Source organism: Coturnix japonica, unplaced genomic scaffold, assembly GCF_054131305.1.
Source record: "Coturnix japonica strain WE unplaced genomic scaffold, WE-NBRP24 Scf071, whole genome shotgun sequence".
NCBI classification, from domain to species: Eukaryota; Metazoa; Chordata; class Aves; order Galliformes; family Phasianidae; genus Coturnix; species Coturnix japonica.
The window spans coordinates 368159-385975 of NW_028188974.1; the positions used below are offsets into that span (position 1 = coordinate 368159).

Here is a 17817-nt window from a genome sequence, read left to right on the forward strand (position 1 = left end):
TTCATTTGGGTATCACGTAAACTCCTTTCTTGTGCCTTGGATTTCAGTCATTTTCAGGGGTTGGCAATAGTGACTCCCTCCTCATCACTCTCCATATTTCTTACTTTCCTCTGTTGCCTTTCTCGGTGGTGGTGGTTTTGATGAGGGCCCCTCGCCTGGATCTTCCTCTTCTCCCTCCATTTCTTCTTTCCATTCTAGACATGAGGACACCCATTTCCATTTCTGGCTTTCCACAGGGGCAACTGACATGGATACTGGTGCCTCCTGTGATTGATCAGATTCCCTTGGAAGTTTCCCCTTTTGGTTCGGATCGCAGTTTGGAAACTCTCTATCCAGAATAGTATTATATATAGCTCGGTAAGCATAAGCCAAGCCCCAAATAAGCTGTTCCTCTTCAGATCTTTCTGAGCTGCACCATCCCTTACTCAGATACTCACTTAGTTTCTTGGGGTCTGACATTGCTGTCAATAACCCGACCCAACCTGCGACCTCAACTGTCTGGGGGAGAGAGACACAGTCATGGCTGCCATGGAGTCTTCTCTCAATTTATTGCTGTGTCACACTCCTTATATATCATCCTAATTCCCATGCAGGCGTGTACACCTGCTACACAAACCCGATGCACGCAAGAAGATCTATACGCACACCTACTGAAACCCCCTGCCTGCTAGCTCCCTAACCTATATGCCGTGACTCAGCTATTCCAGAACACTCTATCTACTCAGAACTACACTCTATGCACTCATTAATCCTTATATAGGCAACTCAGTCCCCCAATATCTCCCTCCTTTCTTTGCTAATGAGAAGTTTCAGAGTCACAAGTGGATAGTGGCTGATAGCCATTTCCATGTGGTGCACTTAAAACTAAATGAACTGTGAGAAGGTGATTCACTGCCTGATCCAAAATATGGTGAATTATGCCAGCTATAACAGGAATCAAAGAGCAAGCAAGATAACAACTAAAGTAATCACACCCAAAATAAGAACATTCTCGAGTCAGCTTGGAAGACCAAGCAAATAGGAGAAGAAACTGCAGCTATTGTCCTTGATTGTCTTGAATGTTTAATCAGCTATGTCCTTTGCCTCCTGTCAGATCTTCTCTATGGCTGAACATGCAGTCGCGCTGAAGTCGAGGCAACAGTATCCTTTCAAGCCTAGGTGTTGTTCCATCTTGGCGCAACCTAAACCAGTCCAAGCGAGTAGAAAGTCTACTGCCGTCTTTGTTTGAGTCAGTCTGGTGTTGAGGGAACTCAGCATATCAGCTATATTGGTCAACTCACAGAAAGTGCGATTTGTGTTCTTTGCTGCCCAACAAGCAAGCCGTTCAGTTGTGTGTGTATTGTGAACTACCTGGGGCCAGATCAGTATAGTCCCTATGATCTGGTGTACTTTCCCATCGAGATACACGCAATCATTACATTCTGGTGTCAATGTCTCTATACTGTGCTGTTGTCGCAAGACCTCTGTGAGGAGTTGTTGAATGTCACATGGTGAGGTAGGTGCTAAATGTAACCTGCCCAAGCTGCAGGAACCACCTTTAGGTTGAATGGGTATGTCTGGGTGGACTTATCCTGACCTGTAAACCAAGACCATACCTGGATGCAGGTGTATAGGGGCATCGTTCTCTAGCTTGCTTGTCACATGTACCATAGCGTTGCTTCTGGGTAAGGTCTTACTTCCCTGTGGATCATAGTCCTGGCTGCCTTGCAGCATTGCATCAGGTAAGTTGGAGTGAAACCAGACCCACCCCACTGCTGACACAGTTGGGATTCAAGGTGGCCAGGGCTTGCCATCAAATAGCCCTTGGGCTGCTGGAGAACAAGTAACCCCGTTGCTATTGCTCTTTGCCACAGGAGCTTGTTAGAGTCGACACATGCATGCGTTCTCTGACAGGCTTGCTCCCAGGAGCAGAAGCAAAGGCAGCAGTAGTTGGCACCCATGGCTGGACCAGATGGGCAGGAATCCACTGGCTTCTGGCTTCTGTGGAAATATAAGCATACCCTCGGCCCCATGTGAGGAGATCTGCAGGACCCTCCCATTTATCAGACTCAGGAACCTGAAATCAAACTGCCTTACCACCAAAGATCCACTGCTGGGCTGAGAAATGTTTTTGTATGGGGGACAAGGCATTGTCAGTAGTAAGTTGACTGAGCACTACCAACGCTTTCTACACTGCAGCCACGGGATCTCCTGTGTCTCCCTTAGCCACACAATCTGTGCTTTGAGGGTGTGATGGGCCCATTCAACTATTGCTTGACCAGTGCTGTTGTGGAGGATGCCCATAGTACGGCACACACCCTAAAGTTGCAGGAAATACTGAAACATACAGGAACAGTAGTTGGATCCGTTGTCAGTCTTGATCAGCTTGGGCACACCAAATACAGAAAAGACCAATTGCAAATACCTGATGGATTAGCAAGCAGTGGTACAAGTAGTGGGTAAAGCCACTATTGTGCAAGAGCACGTATCCACCGCTACATGGATATGGTGGAGACAACTGAATGGTGAGGGGTAATCAGTGATGTCAACTTGCCAGGTCTGGTTTGGTGAGAGACCACAAGGGTTAATCCCTAATGGTACTGCAGAGGAAACACCTCCAACAGTCTGACAAGCTGGGCATAGTGCCACAATGGACTGTGCTATAGGTAAAGTTAAATCAAACTGTTGTGTGAGTGCATGAGCACCCTGGTAATAAAACTGATGTGATAAGGTATCTGATCAGGAGTAGTCAGAGCTACTTGCAGCTGGCCTGCTAACGCATCTGCATGACTATTCCCTTCAGCTAGCCCTGGTAGGCCCATATGACTTTGCATATAAGTGACAAAAGAGAGTTGTTTGGGAGGCCATAAGTGTATGAACCTCCTGGGCTACAGGCGTCAGCACGAGAGCCTGAGCTAAACATTGTATTAAAATGTAACAGTACTGACTGTCCATCACAATGTTCAACAGAGCATGTTTCCACTGCATCAAAACTGTTCTTGTTGCATTAAGCTCAAGCATCTGAACACTTGGCCTTTCCTCTTTCCAAACCTGCTGTTGCTGTGATCCCTTATCAAACCAAACATACATGGTGTGTTTGGTCTGACCTCATGCATCTGTGAATACCGTAATTCCTTTTACCAGATGGGAGGATAGAGGTATCTCTGGGAGACAAGGCAATGACTGCGAAGGTGCAAGCCAAGGATGCAACTGAGGATGTGTGGTATGACCACAAAAACGTGATAACTCAAACTGTAAAGGGACGCAGTCAATGATTGCTCCCTCACACATAGTTTGGGATAAGTTAAATGAAAACTGAGCCACATCTATTCCCATTATCTGAAATGGCATGCTGTTGTGCTTGGATGATAATATTGGCTAGGCTTTCTCCCAGTGTAATAACAGTACATGCCGAAGTTGCAGAGTACAGCCATACTGCAGGGATCAAGTGCTGAACAAGCGCTATGGCTTTGTCCCATTGGTACAGCAAAGCTGTTGTCCCTGACACATGCACAAAAACCTGTGCCTCCAAGAACTGTTGTGGAATCCAGTGGCCCAACGCATAGGTAGATAATGTCTTCTCTATTTTTGCCACTGCAGCACGCTGCTTTACGGACAAACGTCAAGGTGCTGCTGGATCTGGAGGTCCAGTTAACACATCTAAGAGTGGCTGAAGATCCTGCTGTGGAATTGGCACAAAGAATCGAACCCATTGTATACCTCTGACCAAACGCTGAAGATCATTAAGAGTTGCTACTGGTATATTAATTTGAAGTCGCTGAGGGGACAGCAAACGTTCTCTGATAATAGTACCCAGTAGGTATAAGGATTCGCTCCTTGGACTTTTTCCTGGGCAACATGCAGACCCGCTGCAGCCAGACAGCCAGAAAGGTCGTGCTCCAAATTTAATGGCAGAATTCTGCCAGCAACTAAGATGTCATCCATATAGTGATATATTGGCAACTCTGGGTATTCTTCACGAAATGATCATAAGGCCATATCCACATGCATTTGGCAAATGGTTGGGGAATGCTTCATTGTCAGCCCGATGGTAACCATTAACAGAAGTGTTTGATAATGTCTATGGCTAAACAAGTTGCACGGGAATCCACTTAGTCCCTGTTTAATTTCTACGTAAGGGGGGTTTGATTGATTCAATCTCGCCACTGCCCCCACTGCCCATCTTGCAGTATATGCAGCTTGACAAAGAATCGCATGATCCCACCGAGCCTGAGCTCATGGATCTGCAAAACCTCCCGTACCACTCAGCTGGTCAGAACTCGCCCCATGAAGCAGATGACCCTGAGGCAGAGTTCTATTGTTAATTTTGCTTTCCAGCCCTAATGAGTGCCATTGCTTTCAAAAAGCACCATTTGGGCAGGTGATAGGACCACCTTGGTCAGACTACACCAATCAAAGGGGGTGGTGAGCTCCGCCTGTATCATGTCCAATAGGGCGTGGCAGGTGGGACTTTCAAGGCCGGAAGTAGCCATTGCCGATCTTAACTCCTTAACTAGCTGCCAATCAAAAGGCTCCCAGGTGGGCCAACCCTGATTATCCTAAATCAGGGGCGTACAAGAGGCCCTCTCCCCTCTGAGGGTTGTAAGATAATGTCTCCTTAAAGTGCGCAGTTCTTAACGATCATATACCGATCATATACCGATCATATAACAATCAATACCTGAGGTGTGGGAGCCATAGTGGTGAGGCTGGTCTCTGTTCAGTAGTGCATGGGGATAGGACTAGGGGTAATGGGATAAAAGTACAGCATAGGAAGTTCCGCACGAATGTGCGGAAGAACTTCTTTACAGTGAGGGTGACGGAGCACTGGAACAGGCTGCCCAGGGAGGTGGTGGAGTCTCCTTCTCTGGAGATATTCAAGACCTGCCTGGACGCCTACCTGTGTGACGTGGTGTAGGGAGCCTGCTTTGGCAGGGGGGTTGGACTCGATCATCTCTAGAGGTCCCTTCCAACCCCTACAGTTCTGTGCTTCTGTGATATGCCAATGGTCCACTGGGTTTCTAGGGGACACTGCTGAACTGTGCTCCCACTGCTGTTAAAATTTAACTGCCTGAGTTAACGATCTAGAGTTAACTGAAAGCAGACAGAGTTCCTTTAACAGCCTCTCGGGCAAATCATCCCCCTCAGAAACCCCAGTGCTCTGAGCGCTCCCACGACCCCCCCCCATGAAACTCTGAGGGGTCAATGGCCGCAGATGGCATGCTAACGTCTGAGTAGACGCCTGAACTGTGTGGTGGGCGTGGTGTAGAAGGAGCAGGTGCTGGCATGGGGTTGACCGTGGTGCCAGGGGCAAACGGCCCCTCCTCTGTGAATAAGGAATCCAAGGCCTTTCCCTTTGTCACAGTTTGAACGAAAAATCCAACTGCGTCCGTGATGGGGCCGTGGGCCCCGCTTGGGCCCTAGGCCGAAAGGAAAAAGTTAATTAGGAAAAGAAAACAGCGGCAACGATCTAAGGAGGTACACTTATTTACTAAATACTACATCGAAATACAGGATAACACAATACAATACAATATAATTGAAAATTGAGCTAACGAATCAAGCAAAATAGGAGAGAGAATGAGTCCCGTAACCGAGAGGCCTACTGTGAAATCTAGGCGAGACGGTGAAGGCTCCCACACACTCCCCTGAACGCCAGAACTCGAAAGACGTCAGTCTGTTCTGCGACCGAGTTAATATAGAGTCCAGGTCGTGTTGTTCTCTGGGAGATGTAGTCTTCTTCTATAAGTTGCAGATTCAGTAAAATTATTCATGCTTTATATGATGTTATGATGTGGAATACTGATAGCAAAATTACGAGATTATTAAACCATGACATTCCACCCCTTATTCTACATCATTACATAATGCATAATACAAATACAATACAATACAATACAAATCATATTTGTTGCAAGAGGGCATCAAGCTCCCTTGCGGGTGTGGCAAAAGAGACTCCTTCCCTGGTGCAGAATAAAAGACTTTTATTGTAGGTGCTTAGAGCCTTTTATACACAGGCAACACAACAGGTTTCCCGCTCAATCAAAACTGGTTACATGTAAGGGCTGGGTGCCTTGTTGGTGTTTACGTCTGGTTCAAATTATTGTTGAGCTTTACCACTCATTAGCAATACAACACCTTCTTTATCCCACATCTCCCCCTTTTCTATTAATAGAATAACAATCACAATTCAGAAAAAATTCTAAATATAGCTAAACTAAAATTAGCATGCAGCGTTTGAGGCATGGACTCAGATGTGACCAGTCCAAATCGTTTATTACAAGTTCTCACATCCCTTATATACCTTCACAAGTTTTTGTTTACTAACTTTCCCTTCCGCCCTTACAACATTCCCAACCACCTTTACATGTCAACAGAGTATTCTACAAAACACTTTTCAAATGTCCATGCAGGCGCATATCCAATCAGAGCTGTGAGTCCCTTCTTCTTCTAGAGGTGTCCTTGGTTCTCATGCTGTTTATCTTGCTCGACAGCTGCTGCTCTGAACAGCTTTTCTTGTATTCCCACAATTCCCCCCTTTTTGTTTATTCACAAACTACTACCATACTATAAAATAATACCACTAATTATATTAATTAAAAAATCATTATAACTCAATTAAGGCCTCGATTGACAATACTCTAAATTTGATAAAGGAGAGAAGGAAAATGACAAGAAATACTGTTAAACCCACTAAAATATCAGACACATTTTGCCTGCAGCCTAAGTTTCTACAACCTGGAAAAGAATCCCTGAGAATCCCATTCCGTGTTAATCTGAAACGTCTTAGAAAAAGGATTCAACTTTCGTTTTATCCATTTTAGACCATGGGTTATCAGGAAGCTAATACTCCCTAAGCTAGCACATTATTACTTGTTGTCCCTGGAGAGGCAGAAAACTGCAGAAAAGGAGAGAGAAGGATCATATTGGCAGTGGATGCGATAGGCAGTGTCGGCAGGGCGTCCCCTGCTTCAAGGCGCACTTTTCCTTTCTCACCCACCACGGATTCTCTCCTGCTTTTATCCTACTCAGGGTTTGAATGGTATTTTCCATTTGTACACTGCATCCGCATGGCCAGTGCGTGATACAGAGCCCAAGTGGAACACCTGCTTGCAAAACAGAATAAACTACCAAGGTTAGCTCTTTTAGCATGCACCTTTGTCTCAAGTGATGCATGGTCATATTTTGAAAATTCTAATTAGTGAGATGAAAAAGAGTTAATCATTTTATATTTAAGAATCATCCATTTGTCCAGGATTCTTTTGCAGGGTTTTGTCTCTACAAACTAAGAGGCTAATTGATAGGCTAATAAAATCATAATTGAACATTACTAATACATTAAAAGAGCTATTCCCATAGATTCCAGCATTGGTAACATCAAATCCTATTTAACTTATATTCTATCTACTACCAAAATAGGAAAAAATAGCACACAATAATCTAGATAATGCTTAATAATTATAATTCTTAACTTTGTACCAGTAAGGCAGAAGAGTCCTACCATTACTAAAATTATTATTTGCAATACAACAAATTACAAAGCAATACCAATGAAGTAAAAAGCATATAATCGCAGTCATTATTAAGGCTGGATGCTATTTTCTGCCTTGAGATGAGGCCAAACATATCGTGCTGGAAGCAATGTAGGGCCAGTCCCTGTAGAAACAAGCATATTCACGACCCCAAGTTATCAGTGGTAGGGGACAGTCCCAAAGTCCTGTGGCCATATTCCACAGATACCTTTAGCACTGGGGAAGCCTCAAAATGACGATCTACATAACCTGTATCTGTATGAACACGATTCAAAAAATTCAGCACAAACAAAACAAGCAAAACCTTGCATAATATTTCTTGTAGTGTGTCTCCCATATTCCCCCTTTTTTGTTTATAATAATAATAATGGATTTCAATGTTTGATAAATGAGATCAGTGATAGCTTGTCCAGTGGGAGAATGAGCAATGGCTGTAGTATGTTTAACACCCCCTTCTTGGAGGAAAGTTCGAGGGGCCTTAGAGGAATACGCAGGCCCATTATCTGTTTTTGTAGTATGTGGAATTCCCATAGCAGCATAAGCAGATAACCAGTGTTTATGGGTGTCGCAACTGCATTCACCTGTATGTGCTGTGGCAAATATGTAAGAAGAATGAGTATCTATCGTTACATGTACATAATTTCGATGGCCAAATTCAGGCACATGAGTGACATCTGTCTGACACAGTTGAAGAGGGGCTGTGCCACGCGGATTTGTCCCCACTTGAGGCACAGGGGCAATTGCCTGGCAGTCTGGACATGTTAGAATAATGTTATGGGCTTGATCCACTGTCAGTTGGAATTTTTTTTGTAAGGCTCTACTATTCTTATGGAAAAATTGATGGGAGAGTCGTGCTTGCTCAAATAATTGAGGAGTAGCAAAATTGACTGGGGCTTGATCATCCTTACGGTTGCCCTCAGTTAAAGGACCAGACAATGTAGTATGCGATCGAATGTGCATAATAAAATAAGGAAGAGTACAGTGAGAGACATAATGCAAAACTTGCTTGAGCTGTGCAAACAAAGCAGGGTTATTAACTTCCTTAAGAAAGGATCCTTCAATCCACTGAATGATACCTGTAATACCTGTCAATATAATTGAAATTAAGCTAACGAATCAAGCAAAATAGGAGAGAGAATGAGTCACATGGAAAGAAGTATAATTCAAAAGGATTCTGCTGTGGCGGCTGGGAAAGGATGAGTGCACCTTGATGTGGGGGACGCCCTACTAGCACTGCCTTTCCCCTCCACCGCTGTCATGTTTTCCTTTTTCTGGCAGTTTTGCCCTTTTTCTCAAAATTAATAAATGATAGTGAGTTAGGTTATAGAGTTTTGTTCTCAGCTTAGGGATTTGCGTGGAATAGATATAAATTGTTAGGAAAATAAGGTTGCTGATGCTCACAACTATACATATGAGTGTGTGTGTTTGTATTATGCATTATGTAATGATGTAGAATAAGGGGTGGAATGTCATGGTTTAATAATTTTGTAATTTTGCTATCAGTATTGCACATCATAACATCATATAAAGCATGAATAGTTTTACTGAATGTGCAACTTACAGAAGAAGACTACATATTCCAGAGAACATCACGGTCAGAGATAAGCCACAGGACCTGGACACTATATTATCTCACTCCCAGGCTGGACTGAGGTCTTTCGAGTTTTGGCATTCAGGAGAGCGTGTGGGAGCCTTCACCATGTCGCCTAGAGTTTACAGTAGGCCTCTTGGTTTCAGGACTCATTCTCTCTCCTCTTTTGCTTGATTCGTTAGCTTAATTTCAATTATATTGTATTATATTGCATCATCCTGTATTTAGATATAGTATTTAGTAAATAAGTGTGCCTCAGATCGTTGCCGCTGTTTTCTTTTCCTAATTAACTTTTCCTTTTGGCCTAGGGCCCCTGCAGGGCCCACCTTTGGGGCTGAACTAGCCCCCCTGTCACGGACGCAGGTAGATTTTTGTTTAAACCGTGACACATACAAAGAGTCAGTTATTAAGTTTTTGTTCTAAAAAATTTGAAAAGCTCGAGCTACTGCAGCAAGTTCTACAACTTGAGGTGATCCGTTGACAACACGTACATCTGACTGCCATCGTGTAGCAGTCACACGCCAGAGAACCACTGCTTGGTGTGTCTTGCCAGAGCCATCTGTAAATACAGTAACAGCATTAGGTACTGGAACATGTGAAAGTAAAGTATTAGTAGCAAGGGGGATATCAGCCAAATTATGTAGTAACTGATGTTTGGGAGGGTGGGTGGACATTTGTCCGGTATAGTCTGCCATAGCAGTCTGAAAAGCAAGTGACTGCGCAAGCATCCAATCTAAATCTTTTTTAGTAGCGGGTACGTAGATGCAATCAGGGTCAAAAGCTCGTAAAATTTATATATGATGTCAACCTCACTGTATTAGCATAGCAAACATTTCCACTCGTTATGTAATAGTTTTTGAAAATGTATGCGGTAGAAATAACCATTTGAAGATAATAAGAGGATCCTTTCCTGAGGTATCCCATTGACATAACAAGCCATATGGCTGATAGAAGTTGGATATTATTATGAGATGTACTGGAAGTGATAAACAAACTCAATGGCTATATCAATGTTGCAATGATGTTATTACAGAGTCTAAGCATTGTTGTGCTTCTGGTGCTAATTGTCTTTTAGAAGTTAGATCTGGGTCTCCTTTGAGTAGTTTGAGTAAAGGATGCATCTCTTGAGTAGTAATTCCCAAAAGTGGTTGCAACCAATTGATAGTTCCTAATAACTTTTTCAGATCGTTTAAATGTCGTACATCAGGTACTATTTTTAGGATTTGTGGGGCCTGTTCCCGGTATTCAGTCATGAACACGGTGTATTGCATGGGAGAGAGGATCATTTGTAACAGTTTTCCACTTGTGAGGGGTCATAACGTAACTGTCACCAATTGCAACCAAAAGATTGTATGTAAAGTCTGACTGAACTCCGTATGTTCTCACTGACTTCCTTAGCTCCTTCACTGCCTGATAAGGCAGGGATTCCCAACGGGGGACCTGATTCGGCTGATACAACACAGGAAAGGCTTGCAACGTGTCAGCATCATCCCTTAATGTTGCTTCTTTTCTGCTCTAAAACACCGCAGTACACTGCAGAAAAATTTTTCGTTCCTTTTCTCTTCAAATTATCAGCAGGAGGGAATACTTCCGATTCGCCTTCCGGATCTACTGGACCGGGGTCACAACGATCCCCTGGTTTCAGTCCGTCCGTGTCTTTAACCACGTTACACGCGGGCTGCAGAGATGCAGCATCCGCACGACGTTGGGGGGGGGGCAGAGGGCGGGAGCGCGGCGAGCGACGTGGGCGGAGCGGAGGGCGGGAGCTGCGCGACGAACGTAGGGGGAGGAGCGAACGGCGGGAGCGCGATGTGGGGGGGTTGCGGTTTTTCGTCTCCCCGAATCGGGGTGGGGTTGGAGCCACCGGCTGGATCCGGACACGGGCCGCTTCCCGCAGCGAGAGGCAGCGCCGGGGTGGGACTGACGGCAGCAGGGAATGGTCAGAAGAAATTCTTCCTTGTCGAATTTGCTTAAGCCCTTCGGTTTTCCAACTCCAAACGGGTAACAGCAGCCGTTCTGTCTTTAGCAATAGTTATAGTTTTGAGCCGATTTTGTCCCAAAGTTCTCCATCGAGAGAGAACCCAGTTTTCGGGAATTCAGGGACGTTTTTGCTTATCCATTTAAGAAAAGTTGCTAATGCTGAAGTAGACACAGGCTCATCCTGAAACTTTAAAACTAACCACATTACTTGAAGATTTACGTGTTGCTCCTTCATTAGTGAACTCCCCATAGTTCCCGACTGCTCACCTTCTGTCCTGCAGAACGGTGCGGGCGCGCGCGAAACAGTCTCCCCGAAGTTCAGTCGGGCGACGCTGCCGGACCGGGCTCGCTCAGCCGCGGCTTGATTTGCTCCACGCAGTGGGCGCCATTTGCAGCGTTTGAGGCACGGACTCAGATGTGAACGATCCAAATCGTTTATTACAAGTTCTCACATCCCTTATATACCTTCACAAGTTTTTGTTTTCTAACTTTCCCGTCCGCCCTTACAATTTTCCCAACCACCTTTACATGTCAACAGAGCATTCTACAGAACACTTTTCATCTGTCCATGCAGGTGCATATCCAGTCAGAGCTGTGAGTCCCTTCTTCTACTTCTAGAGGTGTCCTTGGTTCTCATGCTGTTTATCTTGCTCGACAGCTGCTGCTCTGAACAGCTTTTCTTGTATTCCCACACACACTGAATAAATCAGGGGTTCATTAGAATGCAAACAATAGGTCATGTTATTGAATTCCCAGTTATTCCAGTCCTTATGATTTCTTGGTGAGGCAGCTTGACAAAGTGTGACTTGATTGCGAGTGTTCAAACCGCAACTGGAAGTTGCTGGAAGTGCAGTGATCACGTTAAGGCTGGTGCTGAGATGGCTGGCCTCACCCATCATTCTTGCTACCCATCTCGGACCTGTTCCTGTTAAGACACAAGCATAGCCTCAGCCCCACTTTATCAACAAATTTTATTAGATTGATTAGAATTCAGATTTTTTACCATAACCTGTGTTCTTTCCTTGAGAGGAGTTAAAGCATTTTGACCAAAGTGCCTGTAAATTGGGGGGCCCTCTGTTGTCCACTGTCAGCGGTTTATGGGCTGGTCTGGCCCGGTTCTGTGACAAGAGGGGGCAGAGGGATTTCGTAAAATCCGTGCCTCCAGAAAAGGGAAACTGGGGACCCCAAAATAATTAAAAACAGCAACAACAATCTGAGGAGAAACAAACTAATTTACTGAATATGGTATTCGAATGCAAGATAACACACTATAATACAATATAATTAGAATTGAAGCTAATAAATCAAATATAATGAGAGTGAGACTGTAAAAAAAGCTGAAGGCCTTACACTGAGGGGTTTGGCCTCTTCTCCCAGGCAGCAAACAGGACCCGAGGAAATGGCCGCAAGTTGTACCAGAATAGGTTTAGACTAGACTTCTCTCAGAGAGTGGTCAGGTGCTGGAATGGCCTGCCCAGGTAGGTGGTGGAGTCACCGTCCCTGGCAGTGTTAAAGAGGCATCTGGATGAGGAGCTACGAGATCTGGTTTAGTGGTTTGCTCTAGCTGCGGTAGTGGGAGGACAGTAGGACTAGATGATCTTGTGGGTCCATTCCAACCATGTGATTCTATGATTCTATGGAAGGTGGGAACCCATGCAGAATGAGATTACATTGAAGTAGGGCGGCTCCAGACCCCCTGCTGCTCCAGGCACTCACTTACTCTCCCAGCTCACCCATTGGTTCAGGCTGTGACCCTGGAATTCCACTACAGACTCAGATCTAGAGATAACTCCATGACAGCTTACTTTAAGTCTGTAGTTTGTAACATGCATTTTCCAAAGGCCCACTATGCTCAGAAAAGACTGTCTCTTTCTTATTAGAGGGTGGAGACAAGGCAGTAATTTTGTTCATCATGTCTGCTGGGATGTGACTATGTCCATCTTGCCACTTTATATGTAGGAACTGAATTTCCTGTGCAGGTCTTTTCATTTTGTTTTGCTTAATATTTAAACCAGCTTGGATAAGGATTTGGATTATTTGCTCTCCTGTCTTGAAAACATCTGCTGTACTGCCCCACACAATAATGTCATCAATATACTGCAGGTTCTTGGGTGCACCGCCCTGTTCCAATGCAGTCTGCATCAACCCATGGCAAACATTTGGGCTGTGTTTCCACCCCGGGGAAAACAGTTCCATATGTACTGAACGCTCCTCCAGGTGAAAGCAAACTGTGGTCTATATTCTGTGGACGATGGAATGGACTAGAATGCATTGGCAGTGTCAGTGGTGGCATACCACTTGGCTATGTTCATCTCCAGTTCATACTGGAGTTCTAACATATCTGGCACAGCAGCTCTCAGTGGGGGTGTGACCTCATTCAGGCCGTGGTAGTCTACTGTCAGCCTCCATTCTCCACTGGCTTTATGTACCAGACATATGGGGCTGTTAAAAGGTGAGTTAGTTTTGCTGATCACTCCCTGACTCTCTAGTTGACGAATCAACTCATGAGTGGGGAGCAAGGAATCCCTATTGGTGCAGTACTGCCATCTGTACATTGTTTTTGTAGCAATTGGTGCCTGCTGCTCTTTTACTCATAGCAACCCCATAGCAGATCAATATTCTGACAGGTCAGGCAAAACAGGCAGCTGCTTAATGTTGTCTGTGCCTACAGCAGCTATTCCAAAGGCCCATTGATACCCCTTAGGATTCTTGAAATGCCCCCTTTACAGAATCACAGAATCGTAGGGGTTGGAAGGGACCTCCAGAGATCGTCAAGTCCATCCCCCTTCTGAGGTAATCGATACCACATATACATGGGGTCCCTGGGCCAGTCACAACAGGATGTTTTTGCCAGTCTTTACTAGTGAGGCTTATTTCAGACAGCAACATAGTAAATTCCTGAGAGCCCCCAGTCTCTACAGAAATATTAAATTGATTCTGTCCCTTTATGACTTGAGGGCATTAGAGTGCACTGTGCACCAGTGTCCACTGCTGCTTTATATTCCTATGGTTCTGAGGTGCCAGGCCATCAAATCCATTCTATAATCACTTTCCTCCTCCCCAACTGCGGGCAGGGCCACTCTGTTTGTTACCTGAACTAACTGGAGCAATTTCATTGGTGGTTGATCTGTTTTGTAATTCTCTCAATGTCATGGTTTAATAATTTTGTAATTTTGCTATCAGTATTCCACATCATAACATCATATAAAGCATGAATAATTTTACTGAATCTGCTACTTACAGAAGAAGACTACATCTCCCAGAGAGCAACACGATAGGTCACGGGACCTGGACTCTATATTAACTCTGTCGCAGAACAGACTGATCTCTTTCGAGTTCTGGCGTTCAGGGGAGTGTGTGGGAGCCTTTCAGCCGTTCGCCTAGATTCACAGTAGGCCTCTCGGTTACGGGACTCATTCTCTCTCCTATTTTGTCTGATTCGTTAGCTCAATTTTCAATTATATTATATTATATTTTATTATCCTGTATTTCGATATAGTATTTAGTAAATAAGTGTCCCTCCTTAGATCGTTGCCGCTGTTATCTTTTCCTAATTAACTTTTTTTCCTTTTGGCCTAGGGCCCCCGCGGGGCCCACGGCCCCCTGTCACGGGTGTAAGTGGATTTTTCGTTCAAACCGTGACAGATTTTGGTGGAGAATGCGGGCATATTGAGTTGCTGTTTTTCTGTGTTTTCTTCTGTTGCTCTTTTAGCTTTTAACAGGGCTACAAGTTGTTTTTCTTTGTTAAGGAGCTATCTTAGGTTTGCGATTCTGCGCCTGCGAGCTTGACCTTGAAAGTCCAGGCGGACTGCCAATACTCTGGTATATTTTATAAACACTGCTGAGCTTTGTTTTCTTTTAGTTTTTTTTCTCTCTATTGAAGAAAAAAGAAAAAAAAAAAGAAAAAAATGTTCCCTCTAGTAAGTTTGTTCTACCAGGGACTGCATTTCATTAGTTCCTCTTTTGTGATGCTCCAAACATATTGGAGCATGTTTAAGCTAGCCACTTTTTCCTATGGAATTGTAAACATGTATAATGATTTGAAAGCATGGTTAGCAACGCTTACTTGGTATCTGCATGCAGCTCCAGAGGGAGCAACTAATGCAACTAATGCAACTAATGCAACTAATAGTACGGAAATGGTGGTTTTTGAGCGTGCTCTTCCTTTTTTCTTTGCATCCTTTAAGCAGTCTTCGACTGACCAGTTGTCCCAGTGGACCACAATGTCAATCTTATTAATCTCCCTGAATTTACTGTTGGTTATTGTAGTGATCTCACTCAGTATCTGGATTTATAACCTCAGGAGGAAGTCTTCCCTAGAATTAGAGAATACTGAGTGGCAGGGAGTGTGGAGAGACTTTGGAGAAACTTTTAGAAGACAGACATCTTTAGTGTCATGGAGCTTTACTCCTGAACACTTAAAGAATCCCAAGAGTTTGACCGCATACTTGAGACAGGAATGTTGTGGCTCAGGCAGATCTCAGGAGGCACAAATGACTTGGGGCCTAGCTAATGCTTATCGGGCCTTATTTAATACCATTTCTGAGAGGGAAGTTTTTGATGCTGAGAGAGGGAGTCTCAGGGCTGAGAATGAGAGTCTCCTTGATGAGAGAAATAACCTCCTACAACAACGAGACTCATTCTGGTATGAGAAAGAGAGTCTCAGAGCTGAGAGAGAAGACCTCCTATATCAACGAGACACATATTGGTATGAGAAAGAATCCCTGCAATCTAAACTCAACACTCTTCAGTCCGAGCACAACTCTCTCCGGTCTGGGCACGGCACTCTCCAGTCCGAGCACAACGCTCTCCGGTCCAAGCACGACACTCTCCAGTCCGAGCACAACGCTCTCCAGTCCGAGCACAACGCTCTCCGGTCCGAGCACGACACTCTCCAGTCCGAGCACAACGCTCTCCGGTCCAAGCACGACACTCTCCAGTCCGAGCACAACGCTCTCCAGTCCGAGCACAACGCTCTCCGGTCCAAGCACAACGCTCTCCAGTCCGAGCACAATGCTCTCCGGTCCAAGGACAACGCTCTCCAGTCCGAGCACAACGGTCTCCGGTCCGAGCACAACGCTCTCCGGTCCGAGCACAATGCTCTCCAGTCCGAGCACGGCACTCTCCAGTCCGAGCACAACGCCCTCCAGACTGAGAATAGCTGCCCCCAGTCTGAGCGCGACATTCTCCCGTCGGAGCGTGACACCCTCCAGACTGATTACAACGCCCTCCAGTCTGAGCACAACATCCTCCAGTCCGAGTGTAACACCCTCCGATCTGAGCGAGATGTCCTCCGGTCCATGTACAGCGACCTCAAGGTTCAGTTCGATGCTATCAAGATCGATCGTAACAACCTCCAGACCATGTACGATGCCGTCCAATCTGAGCGCAACACTCTCCAGTTCAAACACGACGCGCTCGAGTCCGGGTTCGACACAATTCAGTCCAAGTACAACGCCCTCAGGGCTGAGTTCGACACCCTGGAGTTCGAGCGCGATCTCCTCCGATCCAAGCTATGCACCCTCCAGTCCAAGGGGAACATCCCCAAGTCTGAACCATATGTACCACACCTTGACCAACTACCAGGGGCACCAGATACAATGTTGGTTGCCCCTGTAAGAGGGCGAAAAGTAAAACAATTTTCAACTCAGTTAGAGAAAATGCAGAAGGAGTTAGAAGAGCGGAGGGAGTTAGGAGAGCAGGACTCAGGGGAGCAGGGGGACTCAGGAGAGCAGGGGGACTCAGGAGAGCAGGGGGAGTCAGAAGACCAGAAGAAGTTGGAGGAGCAGAGGATGTTAGAGGGGTATAAGAAGATGATAGAGGAGCAGAAGAAGTATGAGGAGCAGAGGAAGTTAGGAGAGAGAAAAAAGAAGGAGGGTTACCTGGAGGAAATAATACAAGAGTCAGAGTCAGATGAAGAGGAGCCAAAAGTTAGATTTTCTTTACGAGAATTTCTCGAGTCCAAACTTATAGATGGGGCAGCCTCATCAACACAGTTGCCACCATCAACACCTGGGACTCTTGATAGAGCAAAAGGTGAGCAAAGTATTACGACCATTATTGATAGATCTTTAAAACTGAGTGAAATTCGGGATCTAAGAAAGGATTACACACGTCAACCAAAAGAACATATGGTCACTTGGTTACTTCGATGCTGGGACAATGGTGCCAGCAGTGTGTGGCTTGATGGCAATGAAGCTCGCCAACTGGGTAGCATTTCCAGAGATGCACGTGTGGACAGAGGTATTGGCACATGCCAAGATCAGTCCTACACCCTCTGGAAGCGGATGTTGATAGCGGTAAGAGATAGATTCCCCTTTAAACGGGACTTGGAGCCTGAGAAAAGGAAATGGACTGATATAGAGAAAGGCATCCAAACTTTGAGAGAAAATGCTCTGGTGGAAATGCTATACAGCTCCCACTGCAACCGCAATGACCCGAACCAATTACATGATCCTGAGATAGTCCGTGTACCACGACAAATGTGGCGTGACTTTACAAGGGCTGCTCCAGAAAAGCATGCCAGTGCACTTGCATTAGTATATGGCCAAGGGGAAAGGAAACCCCTTGTTAATGAACTAATTGCTAAACTTCAGGAGCTTGAATTATTTATAAGCACTACAGAAGTTAATCGTTATACTTCAGCCATTGTCAAAATAGCTGAAAGGTTAAACAGAATGGAGGGAACACAAAATGATATTATTGACATGTTGACTAACATGCCTGATGTAGATG

General features: G+C 45.1%; 1 protein-coding gene across 8 annotated transcripts in view; it reads left to right on the forward strand.

The window, feature by feature from the left end:
• LOC146751606 (ubiquitin-conjugating enzyme E2 R2) overlaps positions 1-17817 on the forward strand; it is a 136622-nt gene that overhangs the window by 16697 nt on the left and 102108 nt on the right. Inside the window, exon 1 of one of the 8 annotated variants that reach the window (XM_085533939.1) lies at positions 10897-11103. The exons of 6 other annotated variants lie outside the window; for them this stretch is intronic. The gene's annotated coding sequence lies outside the window, so the exon portion shown is untranslated. Of the gene's footprint in view, positions 1-10896; positions 11104-17817 lie in introns of those variants that run through there. One more of the 8 variants, XM_085533940.1, reaches the window with a different exon arrangement.